This window comes from Mizuhopecten yessoensis, unplaced genomic scaffold (assembly GCF_002113885.1).
Source record: "Mizuhopecten yessoensis strain PY_sf001 unplaced genomic scaffold, ASM211388v2 scaffold9973, whole genome shotgun sequence".
In the NCBI taxonomy this organism is placed as follows: Eukaryota; Metazoa; Mollusca; class Bivalvia; order Pectinida; family Pectinidae; genus Mizuhopecten; species Mizuhopecten yessoensis.
Window position 1 is genome coordinate 171,579 of NW_018408315.1, and position 19,619 is coordinate 191,197.

A 19,619-nucleotide genomic window follows, 5' to 3' on the forward strand; every position below is an offset into this window, starting at 1 on the left:
CTAGAACTTTTATGTTTGATTAAATATCTGAAGATGTTTTAGAATTTAAATAATGAATTAGAAAGACACATCTAAACCGCCATTACCGCCATTTAAGCTTGTTTATTCTTAAAAACCTGTATTTTCAGAGTTAAATTATCAAACGTTGTTAATTTTCTAACAACCTCATTTTAAGAATCTGATTAGAAATATTATCAAATAATTCAAATCTGAAGATCTTTTTGAAATTGAATAATTCATAAAAAAAGTAGTTCGTGTTCTAATGTGTCATGAAAGAAATAACCCTCACACATCAGAGCCGCCATTTTAACTTGTTTATTCTTAAAAACCTGTATTTTCAGAGCTAAATGATCAAATTTTGTAAGTTTTCTAACAACCTCATTTAAGGAACCTGGTTAGAATTATTATCCAATAATGAATTTCTGAATACTTTTTTGAAATTGTCTAAAGAACAAAAACGGAGTTTGTGTTCTCCTGAAGCTAGAATCATTACCGATATGTAAACCCAGCCACGATGTGCAATCTTTCGATGTTTGGTGTTTTCTGAACTTAATCTTCATCTTCATCTGTTAGACTTCCTCCGATACCGACGATTACGGAAGTAGGGTCGTTGTGCTGTTGTGCGTTAATTATGTACAGTGATAATCTTTTGATTTTTTTTTTTTTTGTTATTTGCTATTGGATAAAAACAGGTTAAAAGCAGTGAGTGAGTGTAAGTTATGTTGTAGTTTTTGTATATGTTCGATTATGTTGTATGTGGTGCATGTCCTGAATTCTGCAAGTGTATTTGAATTAATTTTGTGGGAAGGCGGTTCCATTGTATTATGTTGTATGGAAAGAATGAGTGTCTGTATGTGTCTTTGGACGTGTAGATATGTCTGTAACTAAGGTTGTGTCCTTGACGTGTTCTGGTGTCTGCCGGGATGAGATTGTTAGTGTGTATTGCTACTTAATGGTTTATTATTTTGTAGAGAAGAATAATGCGTGTTCTTGTTCTGCGTGTGTTTAGGGTTGGCCATTGCAAGTTATGTATCATGTCTGTGACTGAGCTTGTGTTATGGTATTTGTTTAGGACATATCGTGCTGCTCTTCGTTGTATTTTTTCTAATTGGTTTATGTTATTTGTATCATGTGGGTCCCAAACTGAAGAGCAGTATTCGAGTTTTGGTCTTCGATGGCCTTGTATGCATGTTCTTTTATGTGTGTTTTAATTTATTTTTAGGATGCGTTTCAGAAAGCCTAGTGATTTATTTGCATTTGATGTGATGTTGTTAATGTGTTTGTTCCATTTAAGTTGTTTTGAAGTGTGATGCCTAGATATTTGTTTGAAGTAACATATTCTAGTGTGTGGTCATGGAGTGTGTATTGGTGTTTAATTTGTGTGTGTTTTGGTGATATAGTGAGTATGGTGCATTTGTCTGGATGGAATTTCATGAGCCTGTTCTCTTCCCATTTACTATCTGCATCTAAACCTGCTTGTAGTTTTGACGTGTCGTCTTTGTTGTTGATTGTTTTGTACAGTATACTGTCGTCTGCAAAAAGTCTTAGTGTACTGTGTGATATGTATTCGGGAAAGTCGTTGATGTATATGAGGAAGAGGACTGGTCCCAAACAGGACCCTTGAGGCACTCCAGATGTTACTGGGATCTTGTCGGAGTGTTTTCCCTCAAGTACTACTGTTTGAGTGCGTTGTGATAGAAAGTCTGTTATCCATGTTAATGTGGTTCCGGTGATGCCGTAATAATTTAGCTTGTACTGAAGGTGTTTGTGTGGGAATTTGTCGAAGGCTTTGGCAAAATCCATTATGATAATGTCTGTTTGTTTGTTGTTGTTGTGGTTCTTTGCGAGGAATGTAATGAGTTGCGTTTCGCAAGATCTTGATGTGCGGAAGCCATGTTGTAGGTCGTGCAGTATTTTGTTGTCTTCTAAGTGTTTCATGGTTGCGCTTGTGATGATGTGTTCTAGGAGTTTGCATGCAATACATGTGAGTGATATTGGTCTGTAGCTTGTTGGGTTGTATTTGTCTCCTTTTTTGTATATGAGGTTTACGTTGGCGTGTTTCCAGTCTTTGGTAAGTGTTCCTGTACTGAGTGATGTTTGGAATATTTTTGTAAGTATAGGTGCTGTGATATCCTTGAGTTCTTTTAGTATTCTGCCGTGTATATTGTCTGGGCCTGTTGCTTTGTGTGGGTTAACGTTATTTAGTAGTTTGTCGACTCCTTGGCATGTGATATATATCTGGCATGGGTGGATGAGGTGATATTCCTTTGTCAGGTATTGTTATGTTTGGTTCTGGTGTGAAGGCATATTGGAACTGTTCATTTAGTATGTTTGCCTTTGTTTCTGGGTCTGATGTGAGGTGGCTGTTTTTTCTTTTTTTGTGGTTTTAATGAAAGAGACGAGTTTTTTCGGGTTGTATTTGTTCCTTGTGTTGGGGTCTTCAGGTTCGCCTATTGGTAGGTCTGTGATTATCTTCTCAATGTATTGAAGGTATGCATTGCGTGTTTGTTTTTGCACTTCAGCTTTTACTGTTTTGTATGTGTGGATAAGTTTGTGATTTGTCCTCGATTTGTAGTGGAGGCGTTTAGACTTGTTTGTGAGGCGGCGAAGTGAGTTGTTCATCCAGGGTGGTCTATGTTTATATGTTAGTGATTTTATTGGATTTTCTTTTTCTGTAGATGTGTGGAGTGTTGTTTTGAAACTTACCCAAAGGTCTTCTGTGTTTGGATGTTCTAGGTCCTGAAAGTTGTTATTTAGATTAGTGAGGTCTTTCCTGATGTTGTCCCAGTTTGCTTTGTTATGTAGTAGGTTAATGTTCCTAGGTGGTTTGCGTGTTTTTGTAGTCTAATCTCTGCTTCTGTATATATGATGTCGTGATCTGCCTTGCCTATCGGTGGGACTATTTCTTGTTTATTGATGATGGATGTACGATTTGTGAGTGTTAGGTCAAGGATGTGTTCTCCTCTTGTGGGTTTGTCTATGGTTTGGGTGAGGGAGGTGTCGTCGATGATGTCTAGAAGGCGTTGATGTAGGGTTGTGTCTGGTTTGCCTGGTGTTGTAGTGTTGTTTGACCAATCTATGTGTGGGAGGTTGAAGTCTCCGCTAATAAATGTGTTCCTATTCTGTTCAGGGATATTTCGAGTTCTGTGAGTGAGTGTCCTTTATCTGATGGTGGTCTGTAGTATGCACCTACTATGAAGCTATGTGAGTTTGACATTTTGTTGTTTGCCCAACTGGATTCGTTATCTGTTTCTAATTATGGAAGTTGTTGCGAGATGTATTTGTTTGTGATAGCGAGTAGTACTCAACCGTGGCTTTGTCCTTTTGCGTTTGGTGTGCGGACTTTTCTATATACTGTGTACTGTGTTATTGGAAAGTATTCGTATGATGAAATTGTGCTATTTAGCCATGTCTATCGCATGTGTCGCAGCATATAGCATTTGTTTACCACGTGAAGGCTTTGTTGCATGTTCCGCATGGGTATTTGGGTGCTCTTGGCCCTGGGTTTAGTTCAGTGTCTGATGACATTGCGAGTAGGAGGATAAAGAAGATGTAAGAGTTGCTTGGTTTTATGTATTTGTGTTTAAGACGTGTGGATATTGCGGGGAATAGTGTGAGTGGTGTCTCGTGTTCTTCGTGTTGGGCGAGTCTGTTTTCGTCGAAGCCGAATGTGTTTTTGTGTATTTGTGTTCTATGTTTGTGGAATATGTTCGACTTGTTTGTGGCCCAGAAGAGAAGAATATACATGCTCCAAGTCAGGAACCGTTGCATTAGTGCATTTCACAATTATTTTATGTTTTTTAGCCAAAAAAAAGGTCCAATTGTTTTTTCGACTTGCTCCGCTCGGCAAAAGATTTTATTCTACGCCCCCTCTTTTAAATATCCTAGAAACGCCCCTGAAAGTGATATTAGTGTAGCTGTTATTTTCATGTTTGTGTTGCAATTGTGGTGTTCTTACCTTGTGTTGTCTGTTATATCCTTAATAGCAGCGTCCAAAGATTGGGATGAATGGAAACCAGAAGTAAACAAAAGATCGGAAAATAATGGCGGGAGATATGAGTTGATGGTGAATTAGTTATAGACTATGATATTTGCCGAAATTGTTCAGATTTTGTTAAATCCAGATTAGCGTTTATAGAGGATGATGAAATGTTAGATGTACTTGCGTTTTGGTTGGTGCAAAATGACAGGAAAAGAGTTTTGTTTGATGCGAAAGGTAGAGCTCGAGAAAACAGATGTTGCACAAGAACCTGAATCATTCAAGTTTACATTCAATGGAGCACTCCCAAACCGCATGGAAATCTCAGCTAGCTGAATGTTTAATATTACGTTGATTTTCGATGTTTTCTCATGGCACAATTATGTTCTGAACAGAACAGGATTATTGAATGCAGCGAACCGTATATCAAATATGGCGCAGGTGAAGCGTAACTCGCGATATGACATCCGGTTTTTGTAACGTGAGAGTTGCAAGTCCGTGAAAGTTGCAAGTGCGCATGTGCAGTGGAAAAGGTCATTACCAGCGTGAGAGTTGCAAATTTTGGTTCACAACCTAAAAGATTAAACTATTTATGATAATAAATGGATGTGTTAACACCCAGAAACATTTGTAGTAAGACCTACAAAACTCATACGTACCTTAAATATAGAGCTGTGCCAGTTTGTCCGTATTTATGTTGACTTGCAACATACACGGTGCTTGCAACTCTCACAGTACCGGCGATCCCCTCGTGCAACTTACAAGTACCGGAACCGGAACTTGCAACTCTCACGGGCTTGTGAAGTACACGCTACAACGTCTCTGCTTCTAATAACAAAAACTTTGTCCTTAACAAACAGAAACGATCATTCGGAAGAGTAAGCGTCTTCTACTTCATCCACGACATCCGCCATGTAAATTAAGGTCAACTCAAGTATAATGTTATATGTTATCAAATCGAGATCCGGGGCAGTAATATATAACAAAACACTTGGTCTGATATACATTTTCTTAAATTTACTGTCTTGTTGCAGTACTTATCTAATAATCTTAAAAAATCGGAATCTCTAACCCCCTCTTCCCTCTCTCTCTCCTCCCCCTCTCACCATCCCCCTATCTCTCTCTCTTCCTTTATCTACATGTGCATGTTTATATTTGTGCGCATGCGCGTGGTTCGGTGCGTAAATGTGTGGGTGTATTGAATGTCACTGATTAATTAATTTATAATACAGAGCTTATTTACGTATTTCTACGGAAGCCCATTGGTGCATAATGGAATCTAAAAAATAAAAAATATATTGCGAATATACGCAATACTTTTGCGAACATACGCAATACTTTTGCGAATATACAAAAAAACGCACGATAATGAGCACAAAAACAACATCGGCCTTCATATCACGAGAGCAAACACATGTTGCCCATAAAGATCGTGATGGTTGCCATAAGATATGGCCGTATCATAAACCTGCATCTCTGAAGATGAGGTGTCGGTAACGCAATCAACGCATTACATAACAGCCTCCGTGGCCCAATGGATAAGGCACCGGCCTCCTAAGCCGGGGATTGCGGGTTCGAGTCCCGCCGGAGGTTCGCAATCAATTATTTTAATGAAATATCCAAATTTTCACTATTTTAAAGGAGTTTTTACATGTCTTCAGCGTGTAAGGAACCGAATTTTTCATGAAAAGGTTCAGCTACAGTTCCAACGTCCGCTGGGAACGAAATGTTGCTTTTAGAGACCAATCGTTAGTTCAAACGTTTCACAGTATAAAAAGCAGAGTCAAAAGCGCAAGTAATTGTTACTAAGATCATGTGTCTTTTGTCATGTGATGACTTGTTTTTTTGTTCGAAATTGCACATTTTTTATGGACAAAGGAAAGAATTACATGGAGACCATTGACAAAGTACAAGGAGAATAAGTATATGTGTTTCAGAAGGGCAGGAGTCCTACGCTTCTAGGCCAAATACGGCACAAATGTGCATTTTCAAAAACACCGACAATCATATCTACGTCTCTGATATCACACAAAGAAATAGCATATTTCCCATCGGGATCATGACGGCGACCTCAAAACTTGCCCGTAATCTTCACTAAGTGTATAGCTTAATCGACAATTAACTTTGATTGGTTTCAGTAGACTAAAATCTTGATCAATTGCTGGGCTGATAATGTCCTGCTATTTCAGAGTAGCGACTTACCATTACGGTGTCGCACAATTCTTATGATTTACATGGTATACTCACGGAACTAGATTTAAGTCCGTGGTATACCAAAGGATAAAGCTAGTTTACCGTATCATCTCGAAGGTGACGCGACAGAACCTTCGATTTCGTCATGACATATTCCGGGGGTGCAGAAAGCGTAAGAGAGCGTTACCCTGGAATTACGACTTAATCGTTGTCCTTTCACATACGTCGTTCATCACATTATGGATTATCTGTCAGTAACACAATCAAATCAATCGACTAGAGCCTCCGTGGCCCAATGGATAAGGCACCGGCCTCCTAAGCCGGGGATTGCGGGTTCGAGTCCCGCCGGAGGTTTTTAATCAAGTTTTAATCAAATATAGAAAACAGATGTAATGTGAACATTTTGTTTCGTTAGTAAGTTACTTGTTACTAAAATCGTGTGTCTTTTTGTCATGTGGAACAACTCTTTTTTCGAAATTGCACAAAGGAAAGATTTACAAGGAAGCCATTGAAGAATACATCTGGCGCTTTCGACGATATCCGCAATTTAGGTTCAAAAAATGTCATGTCATCAAAGCTATGACCGTGGTAAAGAAAATAACACATCAAGAACATGAGTTGGCATAATCATGAAGGCGACTATAAAACTTACATAATCTTCACCAATAACATGCTTCTATCGAAACCTGTGTTCTAAGTTTGTCCACGAGCAATCGATATGTCAAGGGAATTATGATATTCGGAGCAAACTCTTGATGAATACCCAGCCAAAATTGCATGTTACCACAGGGATCTGATAATTTGTTACAGCTATATTTGGACCTAAACTGAGGCGTTCAGAGTACTTTTACATGTTTTAGGGGCTAGATCGACTTTCAGTAATTTTTATTGATGAAACAAATGAACTGCGAGTTAGTGAATGTCACTTTCACATTCTGTGTACGTACCCTTTAATCTGTGGCAACATTCGTAAAACTTTTCTTTTTCAAAATGTTTAGTATAAATCATGTGTCAATGACAAATATGCTTAACAGCCTCCGTGGCCCAATGGATAAGGCACCGGCCTCCTAAGCCGGGGATTGCGGGTTCGAGTCCCGCCGGAGGTTTTCAAACAAACGTTTTAATAAAATAATCGGATGTCCAAATCCTCAATATTTGAAAGAGGAGCTGTCTCGTTTTCAGCGTGTGAGGAACTGACGTTTTACGACACGGAAAACATATATAATGCCTTCTTTTATAGCTCTAGCATGCAATTTCCTAATGATTGTAGTTTGCTCAAAAGTTTTGACAGTGATAAAACTAGGGTCGGAAGCGTGAATAATTGTGACTAATTAATATTTAGTCATGTGGAACCATGATTTTGTTCGAAATTGCACATTTGGTTAGATTTACACGGAAACCCTTGACACTGTACAAGAAGAACAAGACCAAGTGTTGGAGAAGAGTAATAATCTTCCGCTTTATCGACCACATCCGCCATGTATATCTACGTCAAATCCGAATGATGTCATGTCATCAAATCGATAATCGGGGTAAAGAAAACAAAGCAACCAGGAAACTAATGGGCGTATTCAAAAGCATCAACCTTTATATCACACAAAGAAATAGTATATTTACAATTGGTCCATAACCTTCACCAATAACAAGCATCTATCGAAAAAAAGTGTCCTAAGTTTGTCCACGAGCAATCGACATTTATCAACGAAATTGTGATATTCGGGGCACGCTCTTGAATACCGAGCAAAAATTGCATATGACATGACATGCTATCTCGTTGCCATTGTGGAAACAATCGAACTGCGAGCCGGGGATTGCGGGTTCGAGTCCCGCCGGAGGTTTTCAATTGATTTTTGTTATAAAATATTTTGATATCCAAGTTGTCAACATTTCGAAAGATGTTTTCAGCGTGTAAGAAACCGACCTTGTCATGTAAGGGAAAACACCTACAGCTGGAAAACAGATGAAGTGCATTTTTCAAGCTCTATTTTATTTTGTTCAAAAGCTTTGACAATGTCAAAAAATAGAGTCAGGAGCTCGGATATATGTGACTAATATCTTTGGTCATGTGGAACCATGATTTTGTTCGGAATTGCGTATTTGGTATGATCAAGGGGACGATTTACACGAAGACCCTTGAAAAAGTAACAAAATAAAAAGACCAGGTGTTCCAGAAGGGTAGGCGTCATTCGCTTCATCGAACACACCCGGTATATAAATCTATAACATTTCTGTGAGAACCGTGGAATAGAAAAAAAAGTAAAAAGTGCATTCCAATCATCAACTTTCATATCACACAAAGATAGTTCACAGGGCGATCATGACGGCGACCATTAAACTTGCCCATTATCTTCATCAATAACATACATATCTCAAAAAAAAACAGTGTTGTAAGTTTGTCCGTAAGCAATCGATATTTATCTCGGAAAGCATGATAATCGGAGTAAGCTCTTAAGTACCAAACCGAAATTGCATGTGAATGTGACATGTGACATGTGACATGTGAATGTGACATGTGACATGCAAAACACACCAATTGCGAGTTAGTTATTGTCCTTATACATTCTGTGTTCGTACCCCTTCATCTACTGTAACATACGTACTACTTAACCTTTTCCAAAATGTTCAGCACTTTTTATCCATAACAGTAGATAAGGCACCGGCCTCCTAAGCCAGGGGTCGCTGGTTCGAATCCCACCGGAGGTCTCTATCAAATTCTTAATGACATATTCGTATTTCATTTTCATGTTTTAAAAGCAATTTTATCGTGTGTGTTTTTAAGATAGTACCAACTAATCAAGACGGAATACAGGAACACGTATGTGACAGTTGTCCTCAGTATATTGTGGGAGGGGAGAAGTCAATTTGAAATACATGGTATATATATTATATGCTCAACTGAACTCAAATGTGTTTTGTATTTAATTTTTAATCGTTACACCTGGTGTTCATTCAGAAAATGTCATATAATCAATCAATTAGTGTATACAACACGTGCTTTGTTATGTTATCCATTGTAACATCCTAACAAATTATATTTCACATTTCCACAGGCGGGTAAGCATCGAGACGTGGCCGAAGTATTTAAAAAACGTCGAACGTATATAAAATATTTCTCCGTCATTATGCGCTGCATGTACAGCATGACATATCCCGTGCTCGGTCCAAGGTGAAAATTGCACTGGGACCGAGGGAGGGCAAATCTTTATTTCCATTTACTGATAAATAAGTACATAAATGGATAAATAAGTCATCGCTTCCCCTATCTAATCGTTCCGTCTAGCGTTAATGTCTTCTCCACTGATATAAACCCATAAAACGTCTAGCATTGCCCTGAGATAGCTGACTTTAACAAATATTCAGGTACCTGTGGTCCCCCCCCCCCCCCCCCCCCCCCCCCCCCCACCACACACACTAACTAGGATCCGACATGACACTGTGTAGGAGTTATCTCCCGTATGCTATACTTGTCTCCTCATCTTTTAAAGCTTGTGGTCGAAATTTCTAATAAGTATGTAGTAATATAAATGTTCAATTATTGTGACCATGTCAAAGGTCAAACAATAACTACGAAAACCCGAAGATGACACTCACATAGCTGTTAATGATTTCACGTTTAAGATTTATTGTAATATTTCAATTCCACGGTTACAATCTAATTTCGTGATAATTACGAAAAAGAATTAATGAAATTTTCTAAATCAAAACGCTTATTTTATACACGGGTACTAACGCTTTATTAATACATCTACCTAAGTCATGAATGGAAATATAGGTTTATACGTTCTTAGATATGTCTAACGTTATTGATAGTGAGTTAGGTATTATTGAAAACGGACTCCATGTAGATTTGCTTTACATCCTTTACTGTAAGGGAAACGCACGATGACATTTTCACGAGTCGGGAGTATCTTGTAGCCAATATTGTTTTCGTCGGTTACCCTGTGGGGATATGTTAAGTTTTAAGAGAGAAATACGACACTCAGAAATATCTTGTACAATTATCGAATTCAGGTCGGCGTGGTCCTAGCTCATCTATTACTACCGCGCGCACAGCGCTAGCGGTTATAGGAAACGCACGCGTGTGCCATCAGTGTGTGTTGGAGGCTGATGGTGGGGTCAACACCGGCTGTTTCTAGCTCTACTTGTGCACAAAATTGGGGGATTTTTAGAAATCAAGACAATATTCGCTTCTGTAAGTATCGATGTCTCATCTGTAAATTAATTTTAAATTGTTCTGTCAGTTTTTCAGAGATTTTAAACCTTCTATAACTGTATTGCGTATACATACACATTCGTTTGTACGTAATGTATTGACAACAAACGCTAGTACTAGTAGTTGTATGTCGTTGCGTACGTTACGTTACAAAGTGTTCATCAACTCATCACTACATCACAGGGGGCTGAGTAAATGTTGTACAAACGTACCCATGTGCTCCCTTCATTAACGATTGTTATAGTGACATGTCTGGATGTATATTAACCTCCACGTGTGTGAACCTGAACAACTGAACATCTGTAATTATTAGAAATCGGAACATTGTAAGCATATTTTACAAAAATGTCTCAATTGTTACCACATGCGAAATGTAGTTTCCATAAATGTGCAATGTAGATTCGTTTCTTGGAAGGAAACTGATGATGATTGGCATTGACTGTTACCAATTGCAGCACAGTCTTATGTCATGTGTATTCACATTTGTAAATGACGTTAATCAAAACATATTTTATCGTGTAGAAGCTTTGAAGGATTTCAAAATTGTCTTATTTTTTGTAGAAACTATAAAGAAAAATTCAAATATAACATTGGAGCTATAAGGTTGCAAATTAACAGTTGTATATATGGGTTATTGCACATAGGAGCTGCTCAAGACTTGAAATTGGCATTGTTTCTGTAGGAGATAAGATATGCAAGATTTGAACCTGATATAGTTTTGTTTATGAGCTACACCTATGTATAAGATTAGAAGCTGAAATCTTGTGAGTAAAAGAGGAAGTTAAAATTTTGAACTAACATCACTAAGTATAGGAGCTGTGTCAGATTTGAACCTGACATCATAGATGTTTAGGAGCTATACAAGATTTCAAACTGACAGCATTTAGTATTGAATCTATAGGAGATTTGAACCTAACATAATTTGTCTAGTAGCTATATACAATTTAAAACTGACATCATTTGTGCATGAGCTATATATAGAAGCCTCGACTCTGAAATTGACATGCAGCTGCTGAAACTATCTGCTGTATAACACATGTGTCTGAGACTGCCTTCTGGTAAACAGCAATGGACAGCCATTCAAAATATTGATTGAGTATTCTATCTCAGCAAGAGTCACAACTGGCTCTCTGTGACATCTTCAGTTGATAGGAACTCTGACCATGTATTGGATAGTGTATCCTTGGTTATACCAATATCTCACAGTGGTGTTCCTAATTGCTAAGCAGGTCTAATAGTAAATCAGCTTAGTAGCAACATTTATAATCCTGTTTCATTTTAATTTGATCCTCAAAAAATAAATCAAATGTGAAAAAAAGTTGTGTGAGATTTGGTCAAAACTATACCTACCCTATAATTTAAAACAATGAAGTGAGATATCATGTTTTATTTCTTGAAATCTATAAAAAAGAGTATTTTTCATCAATTTTATCAACATATAGGAATATAAAATTCATTACTGATCTTAAAAGTAGATATTTGCTTGTATTTATGATGTTGTTTTAATAGCTTTGAGTGATATAGTAGACTGTATACATGTATGTAGGAGGGGACTATCTCCATACACAAGAGGATGACGGCACATTGTTCTGTAGGTGTCCACTCAGCTGTAAGTAATTTGTAGGGATGTGATGTGAATCTAAGAAATGTTTCCACAAGTCGTAAACAGACAGACTCATTCATCTGTGTGCTGATGATGAAGTGTATGAGACTGACATGTTTATAGTACCAGGGGGGGAAATCAGATAGGGGCATTGGGCTGGGATTTATGAGGGATAGGGAATCATGAAGTAACAGTGTTGAAGAAAGGGATGGGTGAGGTCAGGCTAGGTTTTGTGAGGGAGATGGAATGAAAAAGTGTTTGAGGAGGCTGTCGGGTAGGGTAGGTCAGAAAAGGGCTAGGGTTTGTGAGGGAGATGGAATCAAAAAGTATTGAAGGAGGTCAAAGAGTGGGATTGGTCAGAAAAGGGCTAGGATTTGTGAGGGAGAAGATGAAGAAGTGCTTTGTTATAAAGGTTTAGATCTGGGTGAGGGTGTTAGGCTTTTTGAGAGAAATGGAATGAAAAAGTGTTGAAGGAGGCTTAGATGGGTACAGGGGAGAGATGGAGATGTAATAGCAATGGATAAGTGGGTTCAAGGAAGGCTTTAGGAGAGAAATGGGATGTAATAGTGGGAGAAGGGGGTGGGGCTGGCTTTGAAGAGAAATGGGATAACATAGGCTTTGGGAGGGAAAGGGGATGTCATAGTTGGAAAAGGGGGTGGGGCTTGGCTTTGGGAGGGAAAGGGGATGTCATAGTTTGAGAAGGGGGTTGGACTAGGCTTTGGGAGGGAAAGGGGATGTCATAGTCAGAGAAGGGGAGGGGACTAGGCTTTGGGAAGAAAAGTGGATGTCATAGTTGGAGAAGGGGTTGGACTAGCCTTTAGGAAGGAAAGGGGATGTCACAGTTGGAGAAGGGGTAGGGCTAGGCTATCGAGGGAAAGGGGATGTCATAGTCAGAGAAGGGGTGGGGCTAGGCTTTGGGAGGGAAAGGGGACGTCATAGTCAAAGAAGGGGGGGACCAGCCTTTAGGAAGGAAAGGGGATGTCATAGTTGGAGAAGGTGTGGGGCTAGGCTTTGGAGGAAAAGGGGATGTCATAGTCAGAAAAGGGGTGGGGCTAGGCTTGGGGAGGGAAAGGGGACGTCATAGTCAGAGAAGGAGGTGGTACTAGCCTTTGGGTGGGAAAGGAGATATCATAGTTTGAGAAGGGGAAGGGGCTAGGCTTTGGGAGGGAAAGGGGATGTCATAGTCAGAGAAGTGAACAGAGAAGGGACTTGGCTTAAAGAGGGAGAGAAATTACTGGTAAAAGGAGACGGGTAGGCTTTGGGATCGAGACACAATGGAGTGAGTGTTTTGTAAGGTAGGGAAAGAGAAAAGGCTTACAGGGTTCTTAAAAATAGAGACAGATTGAGAAGGGGGCATGTAGGAGAAGGCTTAGAAGCAAAGAAAAAAGGGAAGGTAGTGAGGAAAGGGAGGATGGGAAGATATATGTTTGGGGAATGGAATGGAGAAAGTAGATGGGAGAAAAAGGATAATAAAGGAGCTAGAACGAAAAGGATGATATTGGAATAGTAGAAGAAAGGCGAGAAAGGCAGGAAAAGGGACACGAAGGGAGAAGGTAGGTGCTTTAAATGAGGGAGATGGTAGGGGCTTTAAGTGAGGGAGATGGTAGGGGCTTTAAGTGAGGGAGAAGGTAGGGGCTTTAAGTGAGGGAGAAGCAGGTAAGGACAGAAAAGGAAGGAGTAGTTGTGTTGAAAGAAAATGGAAGAGAGTCTTTGAGTGTGACAGACAGAGGAATGAAAAGAGAGAGGCAGGAATCAGGGAGGGAAGGGAACCTTAGGAATAAGAAGATAAGGTGATAGAGGGGAGGGAAAGGGACCTCAGGAATAGGAAGATAAGGTGATAGAGGGGAGGGGAGGGGACCTCAGGAATAAGAAGATAAGGTGATAGAGGGGAGGGAAAGGGACCTCAGGAATAGGAAGATAATGTGAAAGAAGGGAGGGAAGGGGACCTCAGGAATAAGAAGATAAGGAGATAGAGGGGAGGGAAAGGGACCTCAGGAATAGGAAGATAATGTGAAAGAAGGGAGGGAAGGGGACCTCAGGAATAAGAAGATAAGGGGATAGAGGGGAGGGAAAGGGACCTCAGGAATAGGAAGATAAGGGGATAGAGGGGAGAGAAGGGGACCTCAGGAATAGAAAGATAAGGTGGAAGATAAGGTGATAGAGGGGAGGGACGGGGACCTCAGGAATAAGAAGATAAGGAGATAGAGGGGAGGGAAAGGGACCTCAGGAATAGGAAGATAAGGGGATAGAGGGGAGAGAAGGGGACCTCAGGAATAGAAAGATAAGGTGGAAGATAAGGTGATAGAGGGGAGGGACGGGGACCTCAGGAATAAGAAGATAAGGAGATAGAGGGGAGGGAAAGGGACCTCAGGAATAGGAAGATAATGTGAAAGAAGGGAGGGAAGGGGACCTCAGGAATAAGAAGATAAGGTGATAGAGGGGAGGGAAAGGGACCTCAGGAATAGGAAGATAAGGTGATAGAGGGGAAGGAAGGGGACCTCAGAAATAGGAAGATAAGGTGATAGAGGGGAGGGACGGGGACCTCAGGAATAAGAAGATAAGGAGATAGAGGGGAGGGAAAGGGACCTCAGGAATAGGAAGATAATGTGAAAGAAGGGAGGGAAGGGGACCTCAGGAATAAGAAGATAAGGGGATAGAGGGGAGGGAAAGGGACCTCAGGAATAGGAAGATAATGTGAAAGAAGGGAGGGAAGGGGACCTCAGGAATAAGAAGATAAGGGGATAGAGGGGAGGGAAAGGGACCTCAGGAATAGGAAGATAAGGTGATAGAGGGGAGAGTAGGGGACCTCAGGAATACGAAGATAAGGTGATAGAGGGGAGAGGCAGGAATCAGGGAGGGGAGGGAACCTTAGGAATAAGAAGATAAGGTGATAGAGGGGAGGGAAGGGGCCCTCAGGAATAGGAAGATAAGGTGATAGAGGGGAGAGTAGGGGACCTCAGGAATACGAAGATAAGGTGATAGAGGGGAGGGAGGGGAACCTCAGGAATAGGAAGATAAGGTGATAAAGGGGAGGGAAGGGGACCTCAGGAATAGGAAAATAAGGTGATAGAGGGGAGGGAAGATAAGGTGATAGAGGGGAGAGTAGGGGACCTCAGGAATACGAAGATAAGGTGATAGAGGGGAGGGAGGGGAACCTCAGGAATAGGAAGATAAGGTGATAAAGGGGAGGGAAGGGGACCTCAGGAATAGGAAAATAAGGTGATAGAGGGGAGGGAAGATAAGGTGATAGAGGGGAGAGTAGGGGACCTCAGGAATACGAAGATAAGGTGATAGAGGGGAGAGGCAGGAATCAGGGAGGGGAGGGAACCTTAGGAATAAGAAGATAAGGTGATGGAGGGGAGGGAAAGGGACCTCAGGAATAGGAAGATAAGGGGATAGAGGGGAGGGAAGGGGACCTCAGTAATAGGAAGATAATGTGATAGAGGGGAGGGAAGGGGACCTCAGGAATAGGAAGATAAGGTGATAGAGGGGAGAGTAGGGGACCTCAGGAATACGAAGATAAGGTGATAGAGGGGAGGGAAGGGAACCTCAGGAATAGGAAGATAATGTGATAGAGGGGAGAGAAGGGGACCTCAGGAATAGGAAGATAAGGTGATAGAGGGGAGAGAAGGGGACCTCAGGAATAGAAAGATAAGGTGATAGAGGGGAGAGAAGTCGGATGAGAGGAACGGGTAGGGGAGGAGGGGTCACAGAAGGGGAGAGTTGGGGGAGGGGGGAGATAGACTGGTATCTAGGATAGAATGTTTTAGATGTATAAATTTTGTTTGTTTTGAAGTATATGCGTTACCCCTGTAGTATGAGGAGACTTTAAAATTTGGTTCTGGGAAAGGATGAGTGTTGTGCAAGAAAAATGAAGTTTTTGAAACGAAGATTGAGGGGTCCTGGAGTAAGAGTAAGGATGTGTTAGCAAATGTAATCTAGTTGACAAATATCAAATACCAACTTGTCTGTAAATGGTCCTGGACTTTATCAGACATTTATTATACCAAAGTTTTTAACTCTGAGGATATTTCAGTTTCCACAAAGATGCCTCTCACATCAATACAAATCTCTTTGTAATTGTCAATTTGTACCTGCAATGGTGAATTAGCATCTGTATGTCAGAAATGTCTGAACCATTTTCTTATCTTGATCTTTTGGACTCTTGGAGGTGCCAGCTACAAGTGTGTGTGCCACAAACATTTACCCTACTGAACACTCACTCCCCAAAAAAAGATGTAGACTTACTGAAGTTATTTTTCTTATACTTATCAATATGCCTGTTTAAATTCAATCTTAATTGCATATTTCTGTCCTTCATCAAAATGTAAACAGTCTTATCTTATGTGTGAACGATTTACTTGTGATGAATATATGACAGATGCGTTTACATGGAAAGTTATGCAGATATTTCATCATGTGCAATAGAAATAGCTGGCGTTGCATTTCTCAGTAAAATGTCAATGAAGTCATTATTATAAGGGAATGTCATCTTGCCTAGAGCGTTCAGTACTGCTTGAGAACAGGTGTGCTGTTGGGCGTCGGCTTGACTTTCAGTAGTAAGGCGGCAACTTGATTCAAGTTTTCAATAATTTCATTTATAGACATTATTTATCTATGGGCAGACGCTGGTGAACAAATGCCTGTTAGCATTGAATTTATTGTGTAAAATACATTTGTAAAATAGAATAAAGAACAGTTAGCCATTGTTATTAAAATTAGCTTGCTCTGCTCTGGGTATTTTGGGTACCCAATTGGTTAGCCAAGCTATATCCCCTTACGGAATTGCAGCACATTTACAGTCTAAATAAAGCCCAATAACAGCTGGATATATATAGGGAAGTAACTGGGTAACTCGGATAAATGCAGATGTCTTTGGGGATATACCAGCAACTGGATAAGGATATCCTCAGGAACACCAGTAGCCCTGTATGTCTTATAGAGTGTTTGTTTTAGATATTTCATGTTTGAAAATAAACATGATAAGCATCATTTGATGAAGGGTAGGTTCCATCTGGTGTTAGTCTGAAAAGAACCCCAACAGCTATCTATGTTACAGAATAGATGTTGATGATGTACATTGAGCGTATTTTGAACTCTGAAATAGGGAATCAATAACTTTAACTAAGTAATGTTTCATTTCATGCCACCACTGAATAATATATTTCATTTCGTTTAATTTTATCACTGGTATACCTGGTTTATTTTGAAATAGTTGAAATGCAGTCGGAGTCGGAATATCTATCTATCTATCTATCTATCTGTTCAATTATGTCGGTCAAAAATCATTTCTGACCTAAACAAGGGGGTAAGGTGTTACTGCAGATAATTTCAGATTGTATGGTACTTCAACGCTTCAGTCATTATCACGTCTATGAATATAATGGGCGAGTTATTATATACACATATATTGATTGGTAAATAGATATTTTGGTATTATACAGATTACTCCATTACATTACGTTAAATGTATAGAAGTTGTTTATAAACTTATACAATATCACGCGGCTAGCTTACAGAACAATCGTGACAGATTATGACAATTACTGGAAGATGTACTATGTGACACCTGTCAAAACCAAACATGACCAGGCCATTTTGGTCGGAATAGAAAGGTTTACATATTATACAATTTATATAACAATGCACAGGTTTGGATAGGGCTTTATTTCACAGGGCAAGGCAGATGAGGAAATGTGAATAAGGTTACAGTAAGGGAGGGGACTTAAAAAGGCACAATGAAGTATAAGGAAGTTAAATATCATGTTCCACAGATGTTGATATAGATCTAGGTTAAATGCTAGTGATATCTATGAACAGCAACATAGTGTGTTACATGTACAATATTATTTCAAAGTATTACAAAATTTTAAACAGTACGTTTTATAATATTTTGAACGAATATTGTACATGTAATAAACTTTAAAACCATCTTCAGTCATCAAATTGGAAGAGAACCAGAAATATAATTAATATCTGCCACACTCTTTGAAAGCATTCTGACAACATTGCTTTTGTCAGTTATTAGATCAACTATGAGTTCCCCTCCTTTACCCCCCTCCCTTCTCACACCCACGCACTGTGTTACTGTGTTCTAGAAGATAACATCACCCTCGAGCTCCTCCTCCTCATCTTCCTCCTCCTCCTCCTCTCCTCCTCCTCCTCATTCCTAATTCTGTAGAGATGGGCTTGCCCCCCATTATACATGTTTATCTATTTGACTGGCTAGGTTTTGGGTTGCTGACAAATCTGCCAGAAGGAAGTTAGATTAAACGAATCTTAAAAACAAAATGTAATAAATTTTAATTTTGAATCGAATAAGTATTGATCATGGAGTTATATTGATGCTGCAAGGCTATTATTTTCTCAGGTCTTGTTTCTAGAGATATAAATATCAGTTTACAATCTCCTAAATACATTGTTCTCTTGGTAAGGATGTTTTCTTTTTCAAATATTTTACTCAAATTTATAACAGTAATGGATATCTTTCTTCGTTTTCCTGTTTATTTGTACAGAATAAGTTCGTTTTACAATAAATTAACACTATAAATGTTCATTATTTCTGCATTTCATATTTTACAGACAATGGATGGCTGGAATAAATATGTCTCAAAACTGATAGTGGTATTATGTATAATAATGATTGTATATCCTATGAAGCAATACTGCCACTATAAGCGTTGTATTTAGGGGTAATTTATTTTGGTTGGTATTCCATATTCAACAATGAAACACAAATTTGGGATGTTTGTGTTAGTTTGTGCCAAAAACAGACATTTGAGCGACTGTAAACTGCGATACAGGAAAATCAATTATTGGTACGTGTTTCTAGTATATGTGGAATGTTACATAGAGATGCTGGTGTCTTATTGGTGATATACACACTGATTATAAACCCAGACAGAAAACACGGACTAACAAATGGAATCTCACTCAATCATCTATTAGTTTTATAGTATAGGGGCTAACATTCCTTTTAACAGGCCAAGTGTATAGACATTAGGGTGAGATTCTTGTGATTTTTTTATTATAGCAGTCTTAGAGATAGCTTATGACTGATATAAATATGTCCATAATTTAGTGTCTGTCTTTGGGGAAAATTGTGACCGAGTCCCAAGGTCAGAGAAACTTTTGTCTAATTCCCAAGGTCAGATATAACTTTTGTGTAAGTCTCAAGGTCATAGAGATTAGAGAAGCTTTGTCTAATATCCAAGGTCAGAGGAAACTTGTGTGCAATTCTCAAGGTCATGGAAATCTTTTACTTATTCCAAAGGTCAGAGAAAAATTGTGTCTAATACCCAAGGTCAGGGGAAACTGTTGTCTGGTTCCCAAGGTCAGATGAACCTTGTGCTTGATTCCCAAGTTCAATAGAAAATTGTGTGTAATTCTCAAGGTCAGGGGAAATCATGGTCTAATGCCCAAGGTCAGAGAAAAATTGTGGCTGATTTCTAAGGTCGTAAGAAAGTTTATCTGATTCCCAAGGTCAACAGAAAATTGTTTCTGATTTCCAAGTTCAGCAGAATCAGTTTTCTGAATCCCAGGGTTAGAAGAAACTTGTGCTTATTTGTGTGTAAGCCTCAAGGTTATACGAAAACTTTGTATAAAGCCCAAGGTTGAGGAAAATTATTTTG

General features: G+C 39.3%; 1 protein-coding gene and 3 non-coding genes across 4 annotated transcripts in view; all 4 read left to right on the forward strand.

Moving 5' to 3' along the window:
• Nucleotides 1-5,499: 5,499 nt before the first annotated feature.
• Trnar-ccu lies at nt 5,500-5,572 on the forward strand. The gene has a single exon. It is a non-coding gene; the product is annotated as a tRNA-Arg (tRNA).
• An 881-nt stretch (nt 5,573-6,453) lies between these two features.
• Nucleotides 6,454-6,526, forward strand: Trnar-ccu. The gene has a single exon. It is a non-coding gene; the product is annotated as a tRNA-Arg (tRNA).
• Nucleotides 6,527-7,205: 679 nt separating this feature from the next.
• On the forward strand, nt 7,206-7,278 carry Trnar-ccu. Its single transcript has one exon. It is a non-coding gene; the product is annotated as a tRNA-Arg (tRNA).
• A 2,945-nt stretch (nt 7,279-10,223) lies between these two features.
• Nucleotides 10,224-19,619, forward strand: part of LOC110459127 (band 4.1-like protein 1) — a 131,214-nt gene continuing 121,818 nt past the window's right edge. Inside the window, exon 1 of the mRNA XM_021511222.1 lies at nt 10,224-10,364. The gene's annotated coding sequence lies outside the window, so the exon portion shown is untranslated. The remainder of the gene's footprint in view (nt 10,365-19,619) is intronic.